A 27913-nucleotide genomic window follows, 5' to 3' on the forward strand; every position below is an offset into this window, starting at 1 on the left:
AGGGAATAATATGTGTGAGGGTACCCCAGGAGAGTTCCAAATGTGTGTGGGTAGAATACATATCCCACGGGGGTAAAATTGAAAAAAGTTGAAAAAAATTTTTTTTTGGACTTAGTCATTTTTCTGGCGTTTATCAGACTTTCTGATAGGGGAAATGTCAGTGAGCATTCCGATTTCAGTACCAGAGTGATTCACCCAAAGAGTCCTTGATATTTAGTCGTTTTCAGCCAATTTTTGGGATTTTTGAAAATTTCACTTTTTTGTGAAAATATCCACTAAATGAGGGAATAATATGTGTGAGAGTACCCCAGGAGAGTTCCAAATGTGTGTGGGAAGAATATATATCCCACGGGGGTAAAATTGAAAAAAGTTGAAAAAAAATTTTTTTTGGACTTAGTCGTTTTTCCAGCGTTTATCAGACTTTCAGATAGGGGAAATGTCAGTGAGTGTTCCGATTTCAGTTCCAGAGCGATTCGCTCAATGAGTCACTGCTATTTAGTTGTTTTCAGCCAATTTTCTGGATTTTTGAAAATTTCACTTTTTTGTCAAAATATCCACTAAATGAGGGAATAATATGTGTGAGGGTACCCCAGGAGAGTTCCAAATGTGTGTGGGTAGAATATATATCCCACGGGGGTAAAATTGAAAAAAGTTGAAAAAATTTTTTTTTTTGGACTTAGTCATTTTTCTGGCGTTTATCAGACTTTCAGATAGGGGAAATGTCAGTGAGCGTTCCGATTTCAGTTCCAGAGCGATTCGCCCAATGAGTCCTTGATATTTAGTAGTTTTCAGCCAATTATCTGGATTTTTGAAAATTTCACTTTTTTTGTGAAAATATACACTAAATGAGGGAATAATATGAGTGAGGGTACCCCAGGAGAGTTCCAAATGTGTGTGGGTAGAATATATATCCCACGGGGGTAAAATTGAAAAAAGTTGAAAAAAATTTTTTTTTGGACTTAGTCATTTTTCTGGCGTTTATCAGACTTTCTGATAGGGGAAATGTCAGTGAGCATTCCTATTTCAGTACCAGAGTGATTCACCCAATGAGTCCTTGATATTTAGTCATTTTCAGCCAATTTTTTGGATTTTTGAAAATTTCACTTTTTTGTCAAAATATCCACTAAATGAGGGAATAATATGTGTGAGGGTACCCCAGGAGAGTTCCAAATGTGTGTGGGTAGAATATATATCCCACGGGGGTAAAATTGAAAAAAGTTTAAAAAAATTTTTTTTGGACTTAGTCATTTTTCTGGCGTTTATCAGACTTTCAGATAGGGGAAATGTCAGTGAGCATTCCGATTTCAGTTCCATAGCGATTCGCCCAATGAGTCCTTGATATTTAGTCGTTTTCAGCCAATTTTCTGGATTTTTGAAAATTTCACTTTTTTGTCAAAATATCCACTAAATGAGGGAATAATATGTGTGAGGGTACCCCAGGAGAGTTCCAAATGTGTGTGGGTAGAATATATATCCCACGGGGATAAAATTGAAAAAAGTTGAAAAAAAATTGTTTTTGGACTTAGTCATTTTTCCGGCGTTTATCAGACTTTCAGATAGGGGAAATGTCAGTGAGCGTTCCGATTTCAGTTCCAGAGTGATTCTCCCAATGAGTCATTGCTATTTAGTCGTTTTCAGCCAATTTTCTGGATTTTTGAAAATTTCACTTTTTTGTCAAAATATCCACTAAATGAGGGAATAATATGTGTGAGGGTACCCCAGGAGAGTTCCAAATGTGTGTGGGTAGAATATATATCCCACGGGGGTAAAAATGAAAAAAGTTGAAAACATTTTTTTTTTGGACTTAGTCATTTTTCTGGCGTTTATCAGACTTTCAGATAGGGGAAATGTCAGTGAGCGTTCCGATTTCAGTTCCAGAGCGATTCGCCCAATGAGTCCTTGATATTTAGTAGTTTTCAGCCAATTATCTGGATTTTTGAAAATTTCACTTTTTTTGTGAAAATATACACTAAATGAGGGAATAATATGAGTGAGGGTACCCCAGGAGAGTTCCAAATGTGTGTGGGTAGAATATATATCCCACGGGGGTAAAATTGAAAAAAGTTGAAAAAAATTTTTTTTTGGACTTAGTCATTTTTCTGGCGTTTATCAGACTTTCTGATAGGGGAAATGTCAGTGAGCATTCCTATTTCAGTACCAGAGTGATTCACCCAATGAGTCCTTGATATTTAGTCATTTTCAGCCAATTTTTTGGATTTTTGAAAATTTCACTTTTTTGTCAAAATATCCACTAAATGAGGGAATAATATGTGTGAGGGTACCCCAGGAGAGTTCCAAATGTGTGTGGGTAGAATATATATCCCACGGGGGTAAAATTGAAAAAAGTTTAAAAAAATTTTTTTTGGACTTAGTCATTTTTCTGGCGTTTATCAGACTTTCAGATAGGGGAAATGTCAGTGAGCATTCCGATTTCAGTTCCATAGCGATTCGCCCAATGAGTCCTTGATATTTAGTCGTTTTCAGCCAATTTTCTGGATTTTTGAAAATTTCACTTTTTTGTGAAAATATCCACTAAATGAGGGAATAATATGTGTGAGGGTACCCCAGGAGAGTTCCAAATGTGTGTGGGTAGAATATATATCCCACGGGGATAAAATTGAAAAAAGTTGAAAAAAAATTGTTTTTGGACTTAGTCATTTTTCCGGCGTTTATCAGACTTTCAGATAGGGGAAATGTCAGTGAGCGTTCCGATTTCAGTTCCAGAGTGATTCTCCCAATGAGTCATTGCTATTTAGTCGTTTTCAGCCAATTTTCTGGATTTTTGAAAATTTCACTTTTTTGTCAAAATATCCACTAAATGAGGGAATAATATGTGTGAGGGTACCCCGGGAGAGTTCCAAATGTGTGTGGGTAGAATATATATCCCACGGGGGTAAAATTGAAAAAAGTTGAAAAAAATGTTTTTTTGGACTTAGTGATTTTTCTGGCGTTTATCAGACTTTCAGATAGGGGAAATGTCAGTGAGCGTTCCGATTTCAGTTCCATAGCGATTCGCCCAATGAGTCCTTGATATTTAGTCGTTTTCAGCCAATTTTCTGGATTTTTGAAAATTTCACTTTTTTGTGAAAATATCCACTAAATGAGGGAATAATATGTGTGAGGGTACCCCAGGAGAGTTCCAAATGTGTTTGGGTAGAATATATATCCCACGGGGATAAAATTGAAAAAAGTTGAAAAAAAATTGTTTTTGGACTTAGTCATTTTTCCGGCGTTTATCAGACTTTCAGATAGGGGAAATGTCAGTGAGCATTCCGATTTCAGTTCCATAGCGATTCGCCCAATGAGTCCTTGATATTTAGTCATTTTCAGCCAATTTTCTGGATTTTTGAAAATTTCACTTTTTTGTCAAAATATCCACTAAATGAGGGAATAATATGTGTGAGGGTACCCCGGGAGAGTTCCAAATGTGTGTGGGTAGAATATATATCCCACGGGGGTAAAATTGAAAAAAGTTGAAAAAAATGTTTTTTTGGACTTAGTGATTTTTCTGGCGTTTATCAGACTTTCAGATAGGGGAAATGTCAGTGAGCGTTCCGATTTCAGTTCCAGAGCGATTCGCCCAATGAGTCCTTGATATTTAGTAGTTTTCAGCCAATTATCTGGATTTTTGAAAATTTCACTTTTTTTGTGAAAATATACACTAAATGAGGGAATAATATGTGTGAGGGTACCCCAGGAGAGTTCCAAATGTGTGTGGGTAGAATATATATCCCACGGGGGTAAAATTGAAAAAAGTTAAAAAAAATTTTTTTTGGACTTAGTCATTTTTCTGGCGTTTATCAGACTTTCAGGTAGGGGAAATGTCAGTGAGCATTCCGATTTCAGTTCCAGACTGATTCACCCAATGAGTCCTTGATATTTAGTCATTTTCAGCCAGTTTTTTGGATTTTTGAAAATTTGACTTTTTTGTGAAAATATCCACTAAATGAGGGAATAATATGTGTGAGGGTACCCCAGGAGAGTTCCAAATGTGTGTGGGTAGAATATATATCCCACGGGGGTAAAATTGAAAAAAGTTGAAAAAAATTTTTTTTTGGACTTAGTCATTTTTCTGGCGTTTATCAGACTTTCAGATAGTGGAAATGTCAGTGAGCATTCCGATTTCAGTTCCAGAGCGATTCGCCCAATGAGTCCTTGTTATTTAGTCGTTTTCAGCCAATGTTCTGGATTTTTGAAAATTTCACTTTTTTGTGAAAATATCCACTAAATGAGGGAATAATATGTGTGAGGGTACCCCAGGAGAGTTCCAAATGTGTGTGGGAAGAATATATATCCCACGGGGGTAAAATTGAAAAAAGTTGAAAAAAAATTTTTTGGACTTAGTCGTTTTTCCAGCGTTTATCAGACTTTCAGATAGGGGAAATGTCAGTGAGCGTTCCGATTTCAGTTCCAGAGCGATTCGCCCAATGAGTCCTTGATATTTAGTAGTTTTCAGCCAATTATCTGGATTTTTGAAAATTTCACTTTTTTTGTGAAAATATACACTAAATGAGGGAATAATATGTGTGAGGGTACCCCAGGAGAGTTCCAAATGTGTGTGGGTAGAATATATATCCCACGGGGGTAAAATTGAAAAAAGTTGAAAAAATTTTTTTTTTGGACTTAGTCATTTTTCTGGCGTTTATCAGACTTTCTGATAGGGGAAATGTCAGTGAGCATTCCGATTTCAGTACCAGAGTGATTCACCCAATGAGTCCTTGATATTTAGTAGTTTTCAGCCAATTTTTTGGATTTTTGAAAATTTCACTTTTTTGTCAAAATATCCACTAAATGAGGGAATAATATGTGTGAGGGTACCCCAGGAGAGTTCCAAATGTGTGTGGGTAGAATATATATCCCACGGGGGTAAAATTGAAAAAAGTTGAAAAAAATTTTTTTTTGGACTTAGTTATTTTTCTGGCGTTTATCAGACTTTCAGATAGGGGAAATGTCAGTGAGCATTCCGATTTCAGTTCCAGAGTGATTCTCGCAATGAGTCCTTGATATTTAGTCGTTTTCAGCCAATTTTTTGGATTTTTGAAAATTTCACTTTTTTGTGAAAATATCCACTAAATGAGGGAATAATATGTGTGAGGGTACCCCAGGAGAGTTCCAAATGTGTGTGGGTAGAATATATATCCCACGGGGGTAAAATTGAAAAAAGTTGAAAAAAATTTTTTTTTGGACTTAGTCATTTTTCTGGCGTTTATCAGACTTTCTGATAGGGGAAATGTCAGTGAGCATTCCGATTTCAGTACCAGAGTGATTCACCCAATGAGTCCTTGATATTTAGTCGTTTTCAGCCAATATTTTGGATTTTTGAAAATTTCACTTTTTTGTCAAAATATCCACTAAATGAGGGAATAATATGTGTGAGGGTACCCCAGGAGAGTTCCAAATGTGTGTGGGTAGAATATATATCCCACGGGGATAAAATTGAAAAAAGTTGAAAAAAAATTGTTTTTGGACTTAGTCATTTTTCCGGCGTTTATCAGACTTTCAGATAGGGGAAATGTCAGTGAGCGTTCCGATTTCAGTTCCAGAGTGATTCTCCCAATGAGTCATTGCTATTTAGTCGTTTTCAGCCAATTTTCTGGATTTTTGAAAATTTCACTTTTTTGTCAAAATATCCACTAAATGAGGGAATAATATGTGTGAGGGTACCCCAGGAGAGTTCCAAATGTGTGTGGGTAGAATATATATCCCACGGGGGTAAAATTGAAAAAAGTTGAAAAAAATGTTTTTTTGGACTTAGTGATTTTTCTGGCGTTTATCAGACTTTCAGATAGGGGAAATGTCAGTGAGCGTTCCGATTTCAGTTCCATAGCGATTCGCCCAATGAGTCCTTGATATTTAGTCGTTTTCAGCCAATTTTCTGGATTTTTGAAAATTTCACTTTTTTGTGAAAATATCCACTAAATGAGGGAATAATATGTGTGAGGGTACCCCAGGAGAGTTCCAAATGTGTGTGGGTAGAATATATATCCCACGGGGATAAAATTGAAAAAAGTTGAAAAAAAATTGTTTTTGGACTTAGTCATTTTTCCGGCGTTTATCAGACTTTCAGATAGGGGAAATGTCAGTGAGCGTTCCGATTTCAGTTCCAGAGTGATTCTCCCAATGAGTCATTGCTATTTAGTCGTTTTCAGCCAATTTTCTGGATTTTTGAAAATTTCACTTTTTTGTCAAAATATCCACTAAATGAGGGAATAATATGTGTGAGGGTACCCCAGGAGAGTTCCAAATGTGTGTGGGTAGAATATATATCCCACGGGGGTAAAATTGAAAAAAGTTGAAAAAAATGTTTTTTTGGACTTAGTGATTTTTCTGGCGTTTATCAGACTTTCAGATAGGGGAAATGTCAGTGAGCGTTCCGATTTCAGTTCCAGAGCGATTCGCCCAATGAGTCCTTGATATTTAGTAGTTTTCAGCCAATTATCTGGATTTTTGAAAATTTCACTTTTTTTGTGAAAATATACACTAAATGAGGGAATAATATGTGTGAGGGTACCCCAGGAGAGTTCCAAATGTGTGTGGGTAGAATATATATCCCACGGGGGTAAAATTGAAAAAAGTTAAAAAAAATTTTTTTTGGACTTAGTCATTTTTCTGGCGTTTATCAGACTTTCAGGTAGGGGAAATGTCAGTGAGCATTCCGATTTCAGTTCCAGACTGATTCACCCAATGAGTCCTTGATATTTAGTCATTTTCAGCCAGTTTTTTGGATTTTTGAAAATTTGACTTTTTTGTGAAAATATCCACTAAATGAGGGAATAATATGTGTGAGGGTACCCCAGGAGAGTTCCAAATGTGTGTGGGTAGAATATATATCCCACGGGGGTAAAATTGAAAAAAGTTGAAAAAAATTTTTTTTTGGACTTAGTCATTTTTCTGGCATTTATCAGACTTTCAGATAGTGGAAATGTCAGTGAGCATTCCGATTTCAGTTCCAGAGCGATTCGCCCAATGAGTCCTTGTTATTTAGTCGTTTTCAGCCAATGTTCTGGATTTTTGAAAATTTCACTTTTTTGTGAAAATATCCACTAAATGAGGGAATAATATGTGTGAGGGTACCCCAGGAGAGTTCCAAATGTGTGTGGGAAGAATATATATCCCACGGGGGTAAAATTGAAAAAAGTTGAAAAAAAATTTTTTGGACTTAGTCGTTTTTCCAGCGTTTATCAGACTTTCAGATAGGGGAAATGTCAGTGAGCGTTCCGATTTCAGTTCCAGAGCGATTCGCCCAATGAGTCCTTGATATTTAGTAGTTTTCAGCCAATTATCTGGATTTTTGAAAATTTCACTTTTTTTGTGAAAATATACACTAAATGAGGGAATAATATGTGTGAGGGTACCCCAGGAGAGTTCCAAATGTGTGTGGGTAGAATATATATCCCACGGGGGTAAAATTGAAAAAAGTTGAAAAAATTTTTTTTTTGGACTTAGTCATTTTTCTGGCGTTTATCAGACTTTCTGATAGGGGAAATGTCAGTGAGCATTCCGATTTCAGTACCAGAGTGATTCACCCAATGAGTCCTTGATATTTAGTAGTTTTCAGCCAATTTTTTGGATTTTTGAAAATTTCACTTTTTTGTCAAAATATCCACTAAATGAGGGAATAATATGTGTGAGGGTACCCCAGGAGAGTTCCAAATGTGTGTGGGTAGAATATATATCCCACGGGGGTAAAATTGAAAAAAGTTGAAAAAAATTTTTTTTTGGACTTAGTTATTTTTCTGGCGTTTATCAGACTTTCAGATAGGGGAAATGTCAGTGAGCATTCCGATTTCAGTTCCAGAGTGATTCTCCCAATGAGTCCTTGATATTTAGTCGTTTTCAGCCAATTTTTTGGATTTTTGAAAATTTCACTTTTTTGTGAAAATATCCACTAAATGAGGGAATAATATGTGTGAGGGTACCCCAGGAGAGTTCCAAATGTGTGTGGGTAGAATATATATCCCACGGGGGTAAAATTGAAAAAAGTTGAAAAAAATTTTTTTTTGGACTTAGTCATTTTTCTGGCGTTTATCAGACTTTCTGATAGGGGAAATGTCAGTGAGCATTCCGATTTCAGTACCAGAGTGATTCACCCAATGAGTCCTTGATATTTAGTCGTTTTCAGCCAATATTTTGGATTTTTGAAAATTTCACTTTTTTGTCAAAATATCCACTAAATGAGGGAATAATATGTGTGAGGGTACCCCAGGAGAGTTCCAAATGTGTGTGGGTAGAATATATATCCCACGGGGGTAAAATTGAAAAAAGTTTAAAAAAATTTTTTTTGGACTTAGTCATTTTTCTGCCGTTTATCAGACTTTCAGGTAGGGGAAATGTCAGTGAGCATTCCGATTTCAGTTCCAGACTGATTCACCCAATGAGTCCTTGATATTTAGTCGTTTTCAGCCAATTTTCTGGATTTTTGAAAATTTCACTTTTTTGTGAAAATATCCACTAAATGAGGGAATAATATGTGTGAGGGTACCCCAGGAGAGTTCCAAATGTGTGTGGGTAGAATATATATCCCACGGGGATAAAATTGAAAAAAGTTGAAAAAAAATTGTTTTTGGACTTAGTCATTTTTCCGGCGTTTATCAGACTTTCAGATAGGGGAAATGTCAGTGAGCGTTCCGATTTCAGTTCCAGAGTGATTCTCCCAATGAGTCATTGCTATTTAGTCGTTTTCAGCCAATTTTCTGGATTTTTGAAAATTTCACTTTTTTGTCAAAATATCCACTAAATGAGGGAATAATATGTGTGAGGGTACCCCAGGAGAGTTCCAAATGTGTGTGGGTAGAATATATATCCCACGGGGGTAAAATTGAAAAAAGTTTAAAAAAATTTTTTTTGGACTTAGTCATTTTTCTGCCGTTTATCAGACTTTCAGGTAGGGGAAATGTCAGTGAGCATTCCGATTTCAGTTCCAGACTGATTCACCCAATGAGTCCTTGATATTTAGTCGTTTTCAGCCAATTTTCTGGATTTTTGAAAATTTCACTTTTTTGTGAAAATATCCACTAAATGAGGGAATAATATGTGTGAGGGTACCCCAGGAGAGTTCCAAATGTGTGTGGGTAGAATATATATCCCACGGGGATAAAATTGAAAAAAGTTGAAAAAAAATTGTTTTTGGACTTAGTCATTTTTCCGGCGTTTATCAGACTTTCAGATAGGGGAAATGTCAGTGAGCGTTCCGATTTCAGTTCCAGAGTGATTCTCCCAATGAGTCATTGCTATTTAGTCGTTTTCAGCCAATTTTCTGGATTTTTGAAAATTTCACTTTTTTGTCAAAATATCCACTAAATGAGGGAATAATATGTGTGAGGGTACCCCAGGAGAGTTCCAAATGTGTGTGGGTAGAATATATATCCCACGGGGGTAAAATTGAAAAAAGTTTAAAAAAATTTTTTTTGGACTTAGTCATTTTTCTGCCGTTTATCAGACTTTCAGGTAGGGGAAATGTCAGTGAGCATTCCGATTTCAGTTCCAGACTGATTCACCCAATGAGTCCTTGATATTTAGTCGTTTTCAGCCAATTTTCTGGATTTTTGAAAATTTCACTTTTTTGTGAAAATATCCACTAAATGAGGGAATAATATGTGTGAGGGTACCCCAGGAGAGTTCCAAATGTGTGTGGGTAGAATATATATCCCACGGGGATAAAATTGAAAAAAGTTGAAAAAAAATTGTTTTTGGACTTAGTCATTTTTCCGGCGTTTATCAGACTTTCAGATAGGGGAAATGTCAGTGAGCGTTCCGATTTCAGTTCCAGAGTGATTCTCCCAATGAGTCATTGCTATTTAGTCGTTTTCAGCCAATTTTCTGGATTTTTGAAAATTTCACTTTTTTGTCAAAATATCCACTAAATGAGGGAATAATATGTGTGAGGGTACCCCGGGAGAGTTCCAAATGTGTGTGGGTAGAATATATATCCCACGGGGGTAAAATTGAAAAAAGTTGAAAAAAATGTTTTTTTGGACTTAGTGATTTTTCTGGCGTTTATCAGACTTTCAGATAGGGGAAATGTCAGTGAGCGTTCCGATTTCAGTTCCATAGCGATTCGCCCAATGAGTCCTTGATATTTAGTCGTTTTCAGCCAATTTTCTGGATTTTTGAAAATTTCACTTTTTTGTGAAAATATCCACTAAATGAGGGAATAATATGTGTGAGGGTACCCCAGGAGAGTTCCAAATGTGTGTGGGTAGAATATATATCCCACGGGGATAAAATTGAAAAAAGTTGAAAAAAAATTGTTTTTGGACTTAGTCATTTTTCCGGCGTTTATCAGACTTTCAGATAGGGGAAATGTCAGTGAGCGTTCCGATTTCAGTTCCAGAGTGATTCTCCCAATGAGTCATTGCTATTTAGTCGTTTTCAGCCAATTTTCTGGATTTTTGAAAATTTCACTTTTTTGTCAAAATATCCACTAAATGAGGGAATAATATGTGTGAGGGTACCCCAGGAGAGTTCCAAATGTGTGTGGGTAGAATATATATCCCACGGGGGTAAAATTGAAAAAAGTTGAAAAAAATGTTTTTTTGGACTTAGTGATTTTTCTGGCGTTTATCAGACTTTCAGATAGGGGAAATGTCAGTGAGCGTTCCGATTTCAGTTCCAGAGTGATTCGCCCAATGAGTCCTTGATATTTAGTAATTTTCAGCCAATTATCTGGATTTTTGAAAATTTCACTTTTTTTGTGAAAATATACACTAAATGAGGGAATAATATGTGTGAGGGTACCCCAGGAGAGTTCCAAATGTGTGTGGGTAGAATATATATCCCACGGGGGTAAAATTGAAAAAAGTTGAAAAAATTTTTTTTTTGGACTTAGTCATTTTTCTGGCGTTTATCAGACTTTCTGATAGGGGAAATGTCAGTGAGCATTCCGATTTCAGTACCAGAGTGATTCACCCAATGAGTCCTTGATATTTAGTCGTTTTCAGCCAATTTTTTGGATTTTTGAAAATTTCACTTTTTTGTCAAAATATCCACTAAATGAGGGAATAATATGTGTGAGGGTACCCCAGGAGAGTTCCAAATGTGTGTGGGTAGAATATATATCCCACGGGGGTAAAATTGAAAAAAGTTGAAAAAAATGTTTTTTTGGACTTAGTGATTTTTCTGGCGTTTATCAGACTTTCAGATAGGGGAAATGTCAGTGAGCGTTCCGATTTCAGTTCCAGAGTGATTCGCCCAATGAGTCCTTGATATTTAGTAGTTTTCAGCCAATTATCTGGATTTTTGAAAGTTTCACTTTTTTTGTGAAAATATACACTAAATGAGGGAATAATATGTGTGAGGGTACCCCAGGAGAGTTCCAAATGTGTGTGGGTAGAATATATATCCCACGGGGGTAAAATTGAAAAAAGTTGAAAAAAATTTTTTTTGGACTTAGTCATTTTTCTGGCGTTTATCAGACTTTCAGATAGGGGAAATGTCAGTGAGCATTCCGATTTCAGTTCCATAGCGATTCGCCCAATGAGTCCTTGATATTTAGTCATTTTCAGCCAATTTTCTGGATTTTTGAAAATTTCACTTTTTTGTCAAAATATCCACTAAATGAGGGAATAATATGTGTGAGGGTACCCCGGGAGAGTTCCAAATGTGTGTGGGTAGAATATATATCCCACGGGGGTAAAATTGAAAAAAGTTAAAAAAAAATTTTTTTGGACTTAGTCATTTTTCTGGCGTTTATCAGACTTTCAGGTAGGGGAAATGTCAGTGAGCATTCCGATTTCAGTTCCAGACTGATTCACCCAATGAGTCCTTGATATTTAGTCGTTTTCAGCCAGTTTTTTGGATTTTTGAAAATTTGACTTTTTTGTGAAAATATCCACTAAATGAGGGAATAATATGTGTGAGGGTACCCCAGGAGAGTTCCAAATGTGTGTGGGTAGAATATATATCCCACGGGGGTAAAATTGAAAAAAGTTGAAAAAAATTTTTTTTTGGACTTAGTCATTTTTCTGGCGTTTATCAGACTTTCAGATAGTGGAAATGTCAGTGAGCATTCCGATTTCAGTTCCAGAGCGATTCGCCCAATGAGTCCTTGTTATTTAGTCGTTTTCAGCCAATTTTCTGGATTTTTGAAAATTTCACTTTTTTGTGAAAATATCCACTAAATGAGGGAATAATATGTGTGAGGGTACCCCAGGAGAGTTCCAAATGTGTGTGGGAAGAATATATATCCCACGGGGGTAAAATTGAAAAAAGTTGAAAAAAAATTTTTTGGACTTAGTCGTTTTTCCAGCGTTTATCAGACTTTCAGATAGGGGAAATGTCAGTGAGCGTTCCGATTTCAGTTCCAGAGCGATTCGCCCAATGAGTCCTTGATATTTAGTAGTTTTCAGCCAATTATCTGGATTTTTGAAAATTTCACTTTTTTTGTGAAAATATACACTAAATGAGGGAATAATATGTGTGAGGGTACCCCAGGAGAGTTCCAAATGTGTGTGGGTAGAATATATATCCCACGGGGGTAAAATTGAAAAAAGTTGAAAAAATTTTTTTTTTGGACTTAGTCATTTTTCTGGCGTTTATCAGACTTTCTGATAGGGGAAATGTCAGTGAGCATTCCGATTTCAGTACCAGAGTGATTCACCCAATGAGTCCTTGATATTTAGTAGTTTTCAGCCAATTTTTTGGATTTTTGAAAATTTCACTTTTTTGTCAAAATATCCACTAAATGAGGGAATAATATGTGTGAGGGTACCCCAGGAGAGTTCCAAATGTGTGTGGGTAGAATATATATCCCACGGGGGTAAAATTGAAAAAAGTTGAAAAAAATTTTTTTTTGGACTTAGTTATTTTTCTGGCGTTTATCAGACTTTCAGATAGGGGAAATGTCAGTGAGCATTCCGATTTCAGTTCCAGAGTGATTCTCCCAATGAGTCCTTGATATTTAGTCGTTTTCAGCCAATTTTTTGGATTTTTGAAAATTTCACTTTTTTGTGAAAATATCCACTAAATGAGGGAATAATATGTGTGAGGGTACCCCAGGAGAGTTCCAAATGTGTGTGGGTAGAATATATATCCCACGGGGGTAAAATTGAAAAAAGTTGAAAAAAATTTTTTTTTGGACTTAGTCATTTTTCTGGCGTTTATCAGACTTTCAGATAGGGGAAATGTCAGTGAGCGTTCCGATTTCAGTTCCAGAGCGATTCGCCCAATGAGTCCTTGATATTTAGTAGTTTTCAGCCAATTATCTGGATTTTTGAAAATTTCACTTTTTTTGTGAAAATATACACTAAATGAGGGAATAATATGTGTGAGGGTACCCCAGGAGAGTTCCAAATGTGTGTGGGTAGAATATATATCCCACGGGGGTAAAATTGAAAAAAGTTGAAAAAATTTTTTTTTTGGACTTAGTGATTTTTTTGGCGTTTATCAGACTTTCAGATAGGGGAAATGTCAGTGAGTGTTCCGATTTCAGTTCCAGAGCGATTCGCCCAATGAGTCCTTGATATTTAGTAGTTTTCAGCCAATTATCTCGATTTTTGAAAATTTCACTTTTTTTGTGAAAATATACACTAAATGAGGGAATAATATGTGTGAGGGTACCCCAGGAGAGTTCCAAGTGTGTGTGGGTAGAATATATATCCCACGGGGGTAAAATTGAAAAAAGTTGAAAAAAATTTTTTTTTGGACTTAGTCATTTTTCTGGCGTTTATCAGACTTTCTGAGAGGGGAAATGTCAGTGAGCATTCCGATTTCAGTACCAGAGTGAATCACCCAATGAGTCCTTGATATTTAGTCGTTTTCAGCCAATTTTTTGGATTTTTGAAAATTTCACTTTTTTGTGAAAATATCCACTAAATGAGGGAATAATATGTGTGAGGGTACCCCAGGAGAGTTCCAAATGTGTGTGGGTAGAATATATATCCCACGGGGGTAAAATTGAAAAAAGTTGAAAAAAATTTTTTTTTGGACTTAGTCATTTTTCTGGCGTTTATCAGACTTTCTGATAGGGGAAATGTCAGTGAGCCTTCCGATTTCAGTACCAGAGTGATTCACCCAATGAGTCCTTGATATTTAGTCGTTTTCAGCCAATTTTTTGGATTTTTGAAAATTTCACTTTTTTGTCAAAATATCCACTAAATGAGGGAATAATATGTGTGAGGGTACCCCAGGAGAGTTCCAAATGTGTGTGGGTAGAATATATATCCCACGGGGGTAAAATTGAAAAAAGTTGAAAAAAATTTTTTTTTGGACTTAGTTATTTTTCTGGCGTTTATCAGACTTTCAGATAGGGGAAATGTCAGTGAGCATTCCGATTTCAGTTCCAGACTGATTCACCCAATGAGTCCTTGATATTTAGTCGTTTTCAGCCAATTTTTTGGATTTTTGAAAATTTCACTTTTTTGTGAAAATATCCACTAAATGAGGGAATAATATGTGTGAGGGTACCCCAGGAGAGTTCCAAATGTGTGTGGGTAGAATATATATCCCACGGGGGTAAAATTGAAAAAAGTTGAAAAAAAATTTTTTTTGGACTTAGTCATTTTTCTGGCGTTTATCAGACTTTCACATAGGGGAATTGTCAGTGAGCGTTCCGATTTCAGTTCCAGAGCGATTCGCCCAATGAGTCCTTGATATTTAGTAGTTTTCAGCCAATTATCTGGATTTTTGAAAATTTCACTTTTTTTGTGAAAATATACACTAAATGAGGGAATAATATGTGTGAGGGTACCCCAGGAGAGTTCCAAATGTGTGTGGGTAGAATATATATCCCACGGGGGTAAAATTGAAAAAAGTTGAAAAATATTTTTTTTTGGACTTAGTCATTTTTCTGACGTTTATCAGACTTTCAGATAGGGGAAATGTCAGTGAGCATTCCGATTTCAGTTCCAGAGCGATTCGCCCAATGAGTCCTTGTTATTTAGTCGTTTTCAGCCAATTTTCTGGATTTTTGAAAATTTCACTTTTTTGTGAAAATATCCACTAAATGAGGGAATAATATGTGTGAGGGTACCCCAGGAGAGTTCCAAATGTGTGTGGGAAGAATATATATCCCACGGGGGTAAAATTGAAAAAAGTTGAAAAAAATTTTTTTTTGGACTTAGTCGTTTTTCCAGCGTTTATCAGACTTTCAGATAGGGGAAATGTCAGTGAGTGTTCCGATTTCAGTTCCAGAGCGATTCGCTCAATGAGTCATTGCTATTTAGTCGTTTTCAGCCAATTTTCTGGATTTTTGAAAATTTCACTTTTTTGTCAAAATATCCACTAAATGAGGGAATAATATGTGTGAGGGTACCCCAGGAGAGTTCCAAATGTGTGTGGGTAGAATATATATCCCATGGGGGTAAAATTGAAAAAAGTTGAAAAAAGTTTTTTTTGGACTTAGTGATTTTTCTGGCGTTTATCAGACTTTCAGATAGGGGAAATGTCAGTGAGCATTCCGATTTCAGTTCCAGAGTGATTCTCCCAATGAGTCCTTGATATTTAGTCGTTTTCAGCCAATTTTTTGGATTTTTGAAAATTTCACTTTTTTGTGAAAATATCCACTAAATGAGGGAATAATATGTGTGAGTGTACCCCAGGAGAATTCCAAATGTGTGTGGGTAGAATATATATCCCACGGGGGTAAAATTGAAAAAAGTTGAAAAAAATTTTTTTTTGGACTTAGTCATTTTTCTGGCGTTTATCAGACTTTCAGATAGGGGAAATGTCAGTGAGTGTTCCGATTTCAGTTCCAGAGCGATTCGCTCAATGAGCCATTGCTATTTAGTCGTTTTCAGCCAATTTTCTGGATTTTTGAAAATTTCACTTTTTTGTCAAAATATCCACTAAATGAGGGAATAATATGTGTGAGGGTACCCCAGGAGAGTTCCAAATGTGTGTGGGTAGAATATATATCCCACGGGGGTAAAATTGAAAAAAGTTTAAAAAAATTTTTTTTGGACTTAGTCATTTTTCTGGCGTTTATCAGACTTTCAGGTAGGGGAAATGTCAGTGAGCATTCCGATTTCAGTTCCAGACTGATTCACCCAATGAGTCCTTGATATTTAGTCGTTTTCAGCCAATTTTCTGGATTTTTGAAAATTTCACTTTTTTGTGAAAATATCCACTAAATGAGGGAATAATATGTGTGAGGGTACCCCAGGAGAGTTCCAAATGTGTGTGGGTAGAATATATATCCCACGGGGGTAAAATTGAAAAAAGTTGAAAAAAATTTTTTTTTGGACTTAGTCATTTTTCTGGCGTTTATCAGACTTTCACATAGGGGAATTGTCAGTGAGCGTTCCGATTTCAGTTCCAGAGCGATTCGCCCAATGAGTCCTTGATATTTAGTAGTTTTCAGCCAATTATCTGGATTTTTGAAAATTTCACTTTTTTTGTGAAAATATACACTAAATGAGGGAATAATATGTGTGAGGGTACCCCAGGAGAGTTCCAAATGTGTGTGGGTAGAATATATATCCCACGGGGGTAAAATTGAAAAAAGTTGAAAAATATTTTTTTTTGGACTTAGTCATTTTTCTGACGTTTATCAGACTTTCAGATAGGGGAAATGTCAGTGAGCATTCCGATTTCAGTTCCAGAGCGATTCGCCCAATGAGTCCTTGTTATTTAGTCGTTTTCAGCCAATTTTCTGGATTTTTGAAAATTTCACTTTTTTGTGAAAATATCCACTAAATGAGGGAATAATATGTGTGAGGGTACCCCAGGAGAGTTCCAAATGTGTGTGGGAAGAATATATATCCCACGGGGGTAAAATTGAAAAAAGTTGAAAAAAATTTTTTTTTGGACTTAGTCGTTTTTCCAGCGTTTATCAGACTTTCAGATAGGGGAAATGTCAGTGAGTGTTCCGATTTCAGTTCCAGAGCGATTCGCTCAATGAGTCATTGCTATTTAGTCGTTTTCAGCCAATTTTCTGGATTTTTGAAAATTTCACTTTTTTGTCAAAATATCCACTAAATGAGGGAATAATATGTGTGAGGGTACCCCAGGAGAGTTCCAAATGTGTGTGGGTAGAATATATATCCCACGGGGGTAAAATTGAAAAAAGTTGAAAAAAATTTTTTTTTGGACTTAGTCATTTTTCTGGCATTTATCAGACTTTCTGATAGGGGAAATGTCAGTGAGCATTCCGATTTCAGTACCAGAGTGATTCACCCAATGAGTCCTTGATATTTAGTCGTTTTCAGCCAATATTTTGGATTTTTGAAAATTTCACTTTTTTGTCAAAATATCCACTAAATGAGGGAATAATATGTGTGAGGGTACCCCAGGAGAGTTCCAAATGTGTGTGGGTAGAATATATATCCCACGGGGGTAAAATTGAAAAAAGTTTAAAAAAATTTTTTTTGGACTTAGTCATTTTTCTGGCGTTTATCAGACTTTCAGGTAGGGGAAATGTCAGTGAGCATTCCGATTTCAGTTCCAGACTGATTCACCCAATGAGTCCTTGATATTTAGTCGTTTTCAGCCAATTTTCTGGATTTTTGAAAATTTCACTTTTTTGTGAAAATATCCACTAACTGAGGGAATAATATGTGTGAGGGTACCCCAGGAGAGTTCCAAATGTGTGTGGGTAGAATATATATCCCACGGGGGTAAAATTGAAAAAAGTTAAAAAAAATTTTTTTTTGGACTTAGTCGTTTTTCCAGCGTTTATCAGACTTTCAGATAGGGGAAATGTCAGTGAGTGTTCCGATTTCAGTTCCAGAGCGATTCGCTCAATGAGTCATTGCTATTTAGTCGTTTTCAGCCAATTTTCTGGATTTTTGAAAATTTCACTTTTTTGTCAAAATATCCACTAAATGAGGGAATAATATGTGTGAGGGTACCCCAGGAGAGTTCCAAATGTGTGTGGGTAGAATATATATCCCACGGGGGTAAAATTGAAAAAAGTTGAAAAAAGTTTTTTTTGGACTTAGTGATTTTTCTGGCGTTTATCAGACTTTCAGATAGGGGAAATGTCAGTGAGCATTCCGATTTCAGTTCCAGAGTGATTCTCCCAATGAGTCCTTGATATTTAGTCGTTTTCAGCCAATTTTTTGGATTTTTGAAAATTTCACTTTTTTGTGAAAATATCCACTAAATGAGGGAATAATATGTGTGAGGGTACCCCAGGAGAGTTCCAAATGTGTGTGGGTAGAATGTATATCCCACGGGGGTAAAATTGAAAAAAGTTGAAAAAAATTTTTTTTTGGACTTAGTCATTTTTCTGGCGTTTATCAGACTTTCAGATTGGGGAAATGTCAGTGAGTGTTCCGATTTCAGTTCCAGAGCGATTCGCTCAATGAGCCATTGCTATTTAGTCGTTTTCAGCCAATTTTCTGGATTTTTGAAAATTTCACTTTTTTGTCAAAATATCCACTAAATGAGGGAATAATATGTGTGAGGGTACCCCAGGAGAGTTCCAAATGTGTGTGGGTAGAATATATATCCCACGGGGGTAAAATTGAAAAAAGTTGAAAAAAATTTTTTTTTGGACTTAGTCATTTTTCTGGCATTTATCAGACTTTCTGATAGGGGAAATGTCAGTGAGCATTCCGATTTCAGTACCAGAGTGATTCACCCAATGAGTCCTTGATATTTAGTCGTTTTCAGCCAATATTTTGGATTTTTGAAAATTTCACTTTTTTGTCAAAATATCCACTAAATGAGGGAATAATATGTGTGAGGGTACCCCAGGAGAGTTCCAAATGTGTGTGGGTAGAATATATATCCCACGGGGGTAAAATTGAAAAAAGTTTAAAAAAATTTTTTTTGGACTTAGTCATTTTTCTGGCGTTTATCAGACTTTCAGGTTAGGGAAATGTCAGTGAGCATTCCGATTTCAGTTCCAGACTGATTCACCCAATGAGTCCTTGATATTTAGTCGTTTTCAGCCAATTTTCTGGATTTTTGAAAATTTCACTTTTTTGTGAAAATATCCACTAAATGAGGGAATAATATGTGTGAGGGTACCCCAGGAGAGTTCCAAATGTGTGTGGGTAGAATATATATCCCACGGGGGTAAAATTGAAAAAAGTTGAAAAAAATTTTTTTTTGGACTTAGTCATTTTTCTGGCGTTTATCAGACTTTCACATAGGGGAATTGTCAGTGAGCGTTCCGATTTCAGTTCCAGAGCGATTCGCCCAATGAGTCCTTGATATTTAGTAGTTTTCAGCCAATTATCTGGATTTTTGAAAATTTCACTTTTTTTGTGAAAATATACACTAAATGAGGGAATAATATGTGTGAGGGTACCCCAGGAGAGTTCCAAATGTGTGTGGGTAGAATATATATCCCACGGGGGTAAAATTGAAAAAAGTTGAAAAATATTTTTTTTTGGACATAGTCATTTTTCTGACGTTTATCAGACTTTCAGATAGGGGAAATGTCAGTGAGCATTCCGATTTCAGTTCCAGAGCGATTCGCCCAATGAGTCCTTGTTATTTAGTCGTTTTCAGCCAATTTTCTGGATTTTTGAAAATTTCACTTTTTTGTGAAAATATCCACTAAATGAGGGAATAATATGTGTGAGGGTACCCCAGGAGAGTTCCAAATGTGTGTGGGAAGAATATATATCCCACGGGGGTAAAATTGAAAAAAGTTGAAAAAAATTTTTTTTTGGACTTAGTCGTTTTTCCAGCGTTTATCAGACTTTCAGATAGGGGAAATGTCAGTGAGTGTTCCGATTTCAGTTCCAGAGCGATTCGCTCAATGATTCATTGCTATTTAGTCGTTTTCAGCCAATTTTCTGGATTTATGAAAATTTCACTTTTTTGTCAAAATATCCACTAAATGAGGGAATAATATGTGTGAGGGTACCCCAGGAGAGTTCCAAATGTGTGTGGGTAGAATGTATATCCCACGGGGGTAAAATTGAAAAAAGTTTAAAAAAATTTTTTTTGGACTTAGTCATTTTTCTGGCGTTTATCAGACTTTCAGGTAGGGGAAATGTCAGTGAGCATTCCGATTTCAGTTCCAGACTGATTCACCCAATGAGTCCTTGATATTTAGTCGTTTTCAGCCAATTTTCTGGATTTTTGAAAATTTCACTTTTTTGTGAAAATATCCACTAAATGAGGGAATAATATGTGTGAGGGTACCCCAGGAGAGTTCCAAATGTGTGTGGGTAGAATATATATCCCACGGGGGTAAAATTGAAAAAAGTTGAAAAAAATTTTTTTTTGGACTTAGTCGTTTTTCCAGCGTTTATCAGACTTTCAGATAGGGGAAATGTCAGTGAGTGTTCCGATTTCAGTTCCAGAGCGATTCGCTCAATGAGTCATTGCTATTTAGTCGTTTTCAGCCAATTTTCTGGATTTTTGAAAATTTCACTTTTTTGTCAAAATATCCACTAAATGAGGGAATAATATGTGTGAGGGTACCCCAGGAGAGTTCCAAATGTGTGTGGGTAGAATATATATCCCACGGGGGTAAAATTGAAAAAAGTTGAAAAAAGTTTTTTTTGGACTTAGTGATTTTTCTGGCGTTTATCAGACTTTCAGATAGGGGAAATGTCAGTGAGCATTCCGATTTCAGTTCCAGAGTGATTCTCCCAATGAGTCCTTGATATTTAGTCGTTTTCAGCCAATTTTTTGGATTTTTGAAAATTTCACTTTTTTGTGAAAATATCCACTAAATGAGGGAATAATATGTGTGAGGGTACCCCAGGAGAGTTCCAAATGTGTGTGGGTAGAATATATATCCCACGGGGGTAAAATTGAAAAAAGTTGAAAAAAATTTTTTTTTGGACTTAGTCATTTTTCTGGCGTTTATCAGACTTTCAGATAGGGGAAATGTCAGTGAGTGTTCCGATTTCAGTTCCAGAGCGATTCGCTCAATGAGCCATTGCTATTTAGTCGTTTTCAGCCAATTTTCTGGATTTTTGAAAATTTCACTTTTTTGTCAAAATATCCACTAAATGAGGGAATAATATGTGTGAGGGTACCCCAGGAGAGTTCCAAATGTGTGTGGGTAGAATATATATCCCACGGGGGTAAAATTGAAAAAAGTTGAAAAAAATTTTTTTTTGGACTTAGTCATTTTTCTGGCGTTTATCAGACTTTCAGGTAGGGGAAATGTCAGTGAGCATTCCGATTTCAGTTCCAGACTGATTCACCCAATGAGTCCTTGATATTTAGTCGTTTTCAGCCAATTTTCTGGATTTTTGAAAATTTCACTTTTTTGTGAAAATATCCACTAAATGAGGGAATAATATGTGTGAGGGTACCCCAGGAGAGTTCCAAATGTGTGTGGGTAGAATATATATCCCACGGGGGTAAAATTGAAAAAAGTTGAAAAAAATTTTTTTTTGGACTTAGTCATTTTTCTGGCGTTTATCAGACTTTCATATAGGGGAAATGTCAGTGAGCATTCCGATTTCAGTTCCAGACTGATTCACCCAATGAGTCCTTGATATTTAGTCGTTTTCAGACAATTTTTTGGATTTTTGAAAATTTCACTTTTTTGTGAAAATATCCACTAAATGAGGGAATAATATGTGTGAGGGTACCCCAGGAGAGTTCCAAATGTGTGTGGGTAGAATATATATCCCACGGGGGTAAAATTGAAAAAAGTTTAAAAAAATTTTTTTTTGGACTTAGTCATTTTTCTGGCGTTTATCAGACTTTCAGATAGGGGAAATGTCAGTGAGCGTTCCGATTTCAGTTCCAGAGCGATTCGCCCAATGAGTCCTTGATATTTAGTAGTTTTCAGCCAATTATCTGGATTTTTGAAAATTTCACTTTTTTGTGAAAATATCCACTAAATGAGGGAATAATATGTGTGAGGGTACCCCAGGAGAGTTCCAAATGTGTGTGGGAAGAATATATATCCCACGGGGGTAAAATTGAAAAAAGTTGAAAAAAATTTTTTTTTGGACTTAGTCGTTTTTCCAGCGTTTATCAGACTTTCAGATAGGGGAAATGTCAGTGAGTGTTCCGATTTCAGTTCCAGAGCGATTCGCTCAATGAGTCATTGCTATTTAGTCGTTTTCAGCCAATTTTCTGGATTTTTGAAAATTTCACTTTTTTGTCAAAATATCCACTAAATGAGGGAATAATATGTGTGAGGGTACCCCAGGAGAGTTCCAAATGTGTGTGGGTAGAATATATATCCCACGGGGGTAAAATTGAAAAAAGTTGAAAAAAGTTTTTTTTGGACTTAGTGATTTTTCTGGCGTTTATCAGACTTTCAGATAGGGGAAATGTCAGTGAGCATTCCGATTTCAGTTCCAGAGTGATTCTCCCAATGAGTCCTTGATATTTAGTCGTTTTCAGCCAATTTTTTGGATTTTTGAAAATTTCACTTTTTTGTCAAAATATCCACTAAATGAGGGAATAATATGTGTGAGGGTACCCCAGGAGAGTTCCAAATGTGTGTGGGTAGAATATATATCCCACGGGGGTAAAATTGAAAAAAGTTTAAAAAAATCTTTTTTGGACTTAGTCATTTTTCTGGCGTTTATCAGACTTTCAGGTAGGGGAAATGTCAGTGAGCATTCCGATTTCAGTTCCAGACTGATTCACCCAATGAGTCCTTGATATTTAGTCGTTTTCAGCCAATTTTCTGGATTTTTGAAAATTTCACTTTTTTGTGAAAATATCCACTAAATGAGGGAATAATATGTGTGAGGGTACCCCAGGAGAGTTCCAAATGTGTGTGGGTAGAATATATATCCCACGGGGGTAAAATTGAAAAAAGTTGAAAAAAATTTTTTTTTGGACTTAGTCATTTTTCTGGCGTTTATCAGACTTTCATATAGGGGAAATGTCAGTGAGCATTCCGATTTCAGTTCCAGACTGATTCACCCAATGAGTCCTTGATATTTAGTCGTTTTCAGACAATTTTTTGGATTTTTGAAAATTTCACTTTTTTGTGAAAATATCCACTAAATGAGGGAATAATATGTGTGAGGGTACCCCAGGAGAGTTCCAAATGTGTGTGGGTAGAATATATATCCCACGGGGGTAAAATTGAAAAAAGTTTAAAAAAATTTTTTTTTGGACTTAGTCATTTTTCTGGCGTTTATCAGACTTTCAGATAGGGGAAATGTCAGTGAGCGTTCCGATTTCAGTTCCAGAGCGATTCGCCCAATGAGTCCTTGATATTTAGTAGTTTTCAGCCAATTATCTCGATTTTTGAAAATTTCACTTTTTTTGTGAAAATATACACTAAATGAGGGAATAACATGTGTGAGGGTACCCCAGGAGAGTTCCAAATGTGTGTGGGTAGAATATATATCCCACGGGGGTAAAATTGAAAAAAGTTGAAAAAAATTTTTTTTTGGACTTAGTCATTTTTCTGGCGTTTATCAGACTTTCTGATAGGGGAAATGTCAGTGAGCATTCCGATTTCAGTACCAGAGTGATTCACCCAATGAGTCCTTGATATTTATTCGTTTTCAGCCAATTTTCTGGATTTTTGAAAATTTCACTTTTTTGTGAAAATATCCACTAAATGAAGGAATAATATGTGTGAGGGTACCCCAGGAGAGTTCCAAATGTGTGTGGGAAGAATATATATCCCACGGGGGTAAAATTGAAAAAAGTTGAAAAAAAATTTTTTGGACTTAGTCGTTTTTCCAGCGTTTATCAGACTTTCAGATAGGGGAAATGTCAGTGAGCGTTCCGATTTCAGTTCCAGAGCGATTCACCCAATGAGTCCTTGATATTTAGTCGTTTTCAGACAATTTTTTGGATTTTTGAAAATTTCACTTTTTTGTGAAAATATCCACTAAATGAGGGAATAATATGTGTGAGGGTACCCCAGGAGAGTTCCAAATGTGTGTGGGTAGAATATATATCCCACGGGGGTAAAATTGAAAAAAGTTTAAAAAAAATTTTTTTTGGACTTAGTCATTTTTCTGGCGTTTATCAGACTTTCAGATAGGGGAAATGTCAGTGAGCATTCCGATTTCAGTACCAGAGTGATTCACCCAATGAGTCCTTGATATTTAGTCGGTTTCAGCCAATTTTCTGAATTTTTGAAAATTTCACTTTTTTGTGAAAATATCCACTAAATGAGGGAATAATATGTGTGAGGGTACCCCAGGAGAGTTCCAAATGTGTGTGGGAAGAATATATATCCCACGGGGGTAAAATTGAAAAAAGTTGAAAAAAAATTTTTTGGACTTAGTCGTTTTTCCAGCGTTTATCAGACTTTCAGATAGGGGAAATGTCAGTGAGCGTTCCGATTTCAGTTCCAGAGCGATTCACCCAATGAGTCCTTGATATTTATTCGTTTTCAAACAATTTTTTGGATTTTTGAAAATTTCACTTTTTTGTGAAAATATCCACTAAATGAGGGAATAATATGTGTGAGGGTACCCCAGGAGAGTTCCAAATGTGTGTGGGTAGAATATATATCCCACGGGGGTAAAATTGAAAAAAGTTTAAAAAAAATTTTTTTTGGACTTAGTCATTTTTCTGGCGTTTATCAGACTTTTAGATAGGGGAAATGTCAGTGAGCGTTCCGATTTCAGTTCCAGAGCGATTCGCCCAATGAGTCCTTGATATTTAGTAGTTTTCAGCCAATTATCTGGATTTTTGAAAATTTCACTTTTTTTGTGAAAATATACACTAAATGAGGGAATAATATGTGTGAGGGTACCCCAGGAGAGTTCCAAATGTGTGTGGGTAGAATATATATCCCACGGGGGTAAAATTGAAAAAAGTTGAAAAAATTTTTTTTTTGGACTTAGTGATTTTTCTGGCGTTTATCAGACTTTCAGATAGGGGAAATGTCAGTGAGCGTTCCGATTTCAGTTCCAGAGCGATTCGCCCAATGAGTCCATGATATTTAGTAGTTTTCAGCCAATTATCTCGATTTTTGAAAATTTCACTTTTTTTGTGAAAATATACACTAAATGAGGGAATAATATGTGTGAGGGTACCCCAGGAGAGTTCCAAATGTGTGTGGGTAGAATATATATCCCACGGGGGTAAAATTGAAAAAAGTTGAAAAAATTTTTTTTTTTGGACTTAGTGATTTTTCTGGCGTTTATCAGACTTTCAGATAGGGGAAATGTCAGTGAGCGTTCCGATTTCAGTTCCAGAGCGATTCGCCCAATGAGTCCTTGATATTTAGTAGTTTTCAGCCAATTATCTCGATTTTTGAAAATTTCACTTTTTTTTTGAAAATATACACTAAATGAGGGAATAATATGTGTGAGGGTACCCCAGGAGAGTTCCAAATGTGTGTGGGTAGAATATATATCCCACGGGGGTAAAATTGAAAAAAGTTGAAAAAAATTTTTTTTTGGACTTAGTCATTTTTCTGGCGTTTATCAGACTTTCTGATAGGGGAAATGTCAGTGAGCATTCCGATTTCAGTACCAGAGTGATTCACCCAATGAGTCCTTGATATTTAGTCGGTTTCAGCCAATTTTCTGGATTTTTGAAAATTTCACTTTTTTGTGAAAATATCCACTAAATGAGGGAATAATATGTGTGAGGGTACCCCAGGAGAGTTCCAAATGTGTGTGGGTAGAATATATATCCCACGGGGGTAAAATTGAAAAAAGTTTAAAAAAATTTTTTTTTGGACTTAGTCATTTTTCTGGCGTTTATCAGACTTTCAGATAGGGGAAGTGTCAGTGAGCGTTCCGATTTCAGTTCCAGAGCGATTCGCCCAATGAGTCCTTGATATTTAGTAGTTTTCAGCCAATTATCTGGATTTTTGAAAATTTCACTTTTTTGTGAAAATATCCACTAAATGAGGGAATAATATGTGTGAGGGTACCCCAGGAGAGTTCCAAATGTGTGTGGGTAGAATATATATCCCACGGGGGTAAAATTGAAAAAAGTTGAAAAAAATTTTTTTTTGGACTTAGTCATTTTTCTGGCGTTTATCAGACTTTCTGATAGGGGAAATGTCAGTGAGCATTCCGATTTCAGTACCAGAGTGATTCACCCAATGAGTCCTTGATATTTATTCGTTTTCAGCCAATTTTCTGGATTTTTGAAAATTTCACTTTTTTGTGAAAATATCCACTAAATGAAGGAATAATATGTGTGAGGGTACCCCAGGAGAGTTCCAAATGTGTGTGGGAAGAATATATATCCCACGGGGGTAAAATTGAAAAAAGTTGAAAAAAAATTTTTTGGACTTAGTCGTTTTTCCAGCGTTTATCAGACTTTCAGATAGGGGAAATGTCAGTGAGCGTTCCGATTTCAGTTCCAGAGCGATTCACCCAATGAGTCCTTGATATTTAGTCGGTTTCAGCCAATTTTCTGGATTTTTGAAAATTTCACTTTTTTGTGAAAATATCCACTAAATGATGGAATAATATGTGTGAGGGTACCCCAGGAGAGTTCCAAATGTGTGTGGGTAGAATATATATCCCACGGGGGTAAAATTGAAAAAAGTTTAAAAAAATTTTTTTTTGGACTTAGTCATTTTTCTGGCGTTTATCAGACTTTCAGATAGGGGAAATGTCAGTGAGCGTTCCGATTTCAGTTCCAGAGCGATTCGCCCAATGAGTCCTTGATATTTAGTCGTTTTCAGACAATTTTTTGGATTTTTGAAAATTTCACTTTTTTGTGAAAATATCCACTAAATGAGGGAATAATATGTGTGAGGGTACCCCAGGAGAGTTCCAAATGTGTGTGGGTAGAATATATATCCCACGGGGGTAAAATTGAAAAAAGTTTAAAAAAATTTTTTTTTGGACTTAGTCATTTTTCTGGCGTTTATCAGACTTTCTGATAGGGGAAATGTCAGTGAGCATTCCGATTTCAGTACCAGAGTGATTCACCCAATGAGTCCTTGATATTTAGTCGGTTTCAGCCAATTTTCTGGATTTTTGAAAATTTCACTTTTTTGTGAAAATATCCACTAAATGAGGGAATAATATGTGTGAGGGTACCCCAGGAGAGTTCCAAATGTGTGTGGGTAGAATATATATCCCACGGGGGTAAAATTGAAAAAAGTTTAAAAAAATTTTTTTTTGGACTTAGTCATTTTTCTGGCGTTTATCAGACTTTCAGATAGGGGAAATGTCAGTGAGCGTTCCGATTTCAGTTCCAGAGCGATTCGCCCAATGAGTCCTTGATATTTAGTAGTTTTCAGCCAATTATCTCGATTTTTGAAAATTTCACTTTTTTTGTGAAAATATACACTAAATGAGGGAATAACATGTGTGAGGGTACCCCAGGAGAGTTCCAAATGTGTGTGGGTAGAATATATATCCCACGGGGGTAAAATTGAAAAAAGTTTAAAAAAATTTTTTTTTGGACTTAGTCATTTTTCTGGCGTTTATCAGACTTTCTGATAGGGGAAATGTCAGTGAGCATTCCGATTTCAGTACCAGAGTGATTCACCCAATGAGTCCTTGATATTTATTCGTTTTCAGCCAATTTTCTGGATTTTTGAAAATTTCACTTTTTTGTGAAAATATCCACTAAATGAAGGAATAATATGTGTGAGGGTACCCCAGGAGAGTTCCAAATGTGTGTGGGAAGAATATATATCCCACGGGGGTAAAATTGAAAAAAGTTGAAAAAAAATTTTTTGGACTTAGTCGTTTTTCCAGCGTTTATCAGACTTTCAGATAGGGGAAATGTCAGTGAGCGTTCCGATTTCAGTTCCAGAGCGATTCACCCAATGAGTCCTTGATATTTAGTCGTTTTCAGACAATTTTTTGGATTTTTGAAAATTTCACTTTTTTGTGAAAATATCCACTAAATGAGGGAATAATATGTGTGAGGGTACCCCAGGAGAGTTCCAAATGTGTGTGGGTAGAATATATATCCCACGGGGGTAAAATTGAAAAAAGTTTAAAAAAAATTTTTTTTGGACTTAGTCATTTTTCTGGCGTTTATCAGACTTTCAGATAGGGGAAATGTCAGTGAGCATTCCGATTTCAGTACCAGAGTGATTCACCCAATGAGTCCTTGATATTTAGTCGGTTTCAGCCAATTTTCTGAATTTTTGAAAATTTCACTTTTTTGTGAAAATATCCACTAAATGAGGGAA

The sequence above is a fragment of the Phyllobates terribilis genome, unplaced genomic scaffold, assembly GCF_046119375.1.
Source record: "Phyllobates terribilis strain yellow unplaced genomic scaffold, ASM4611937v1 Scaffold_2__4_contigs__length_985480577, whole genome shotgun sequence".
Classification (NCBI taxonomy): domain Eukaryota; kingdom Metazoa; phylum Chordata; class Amphibia; order Anura; family Dendrobatidae; genus Phyllobates; species Phyllobates terribilis.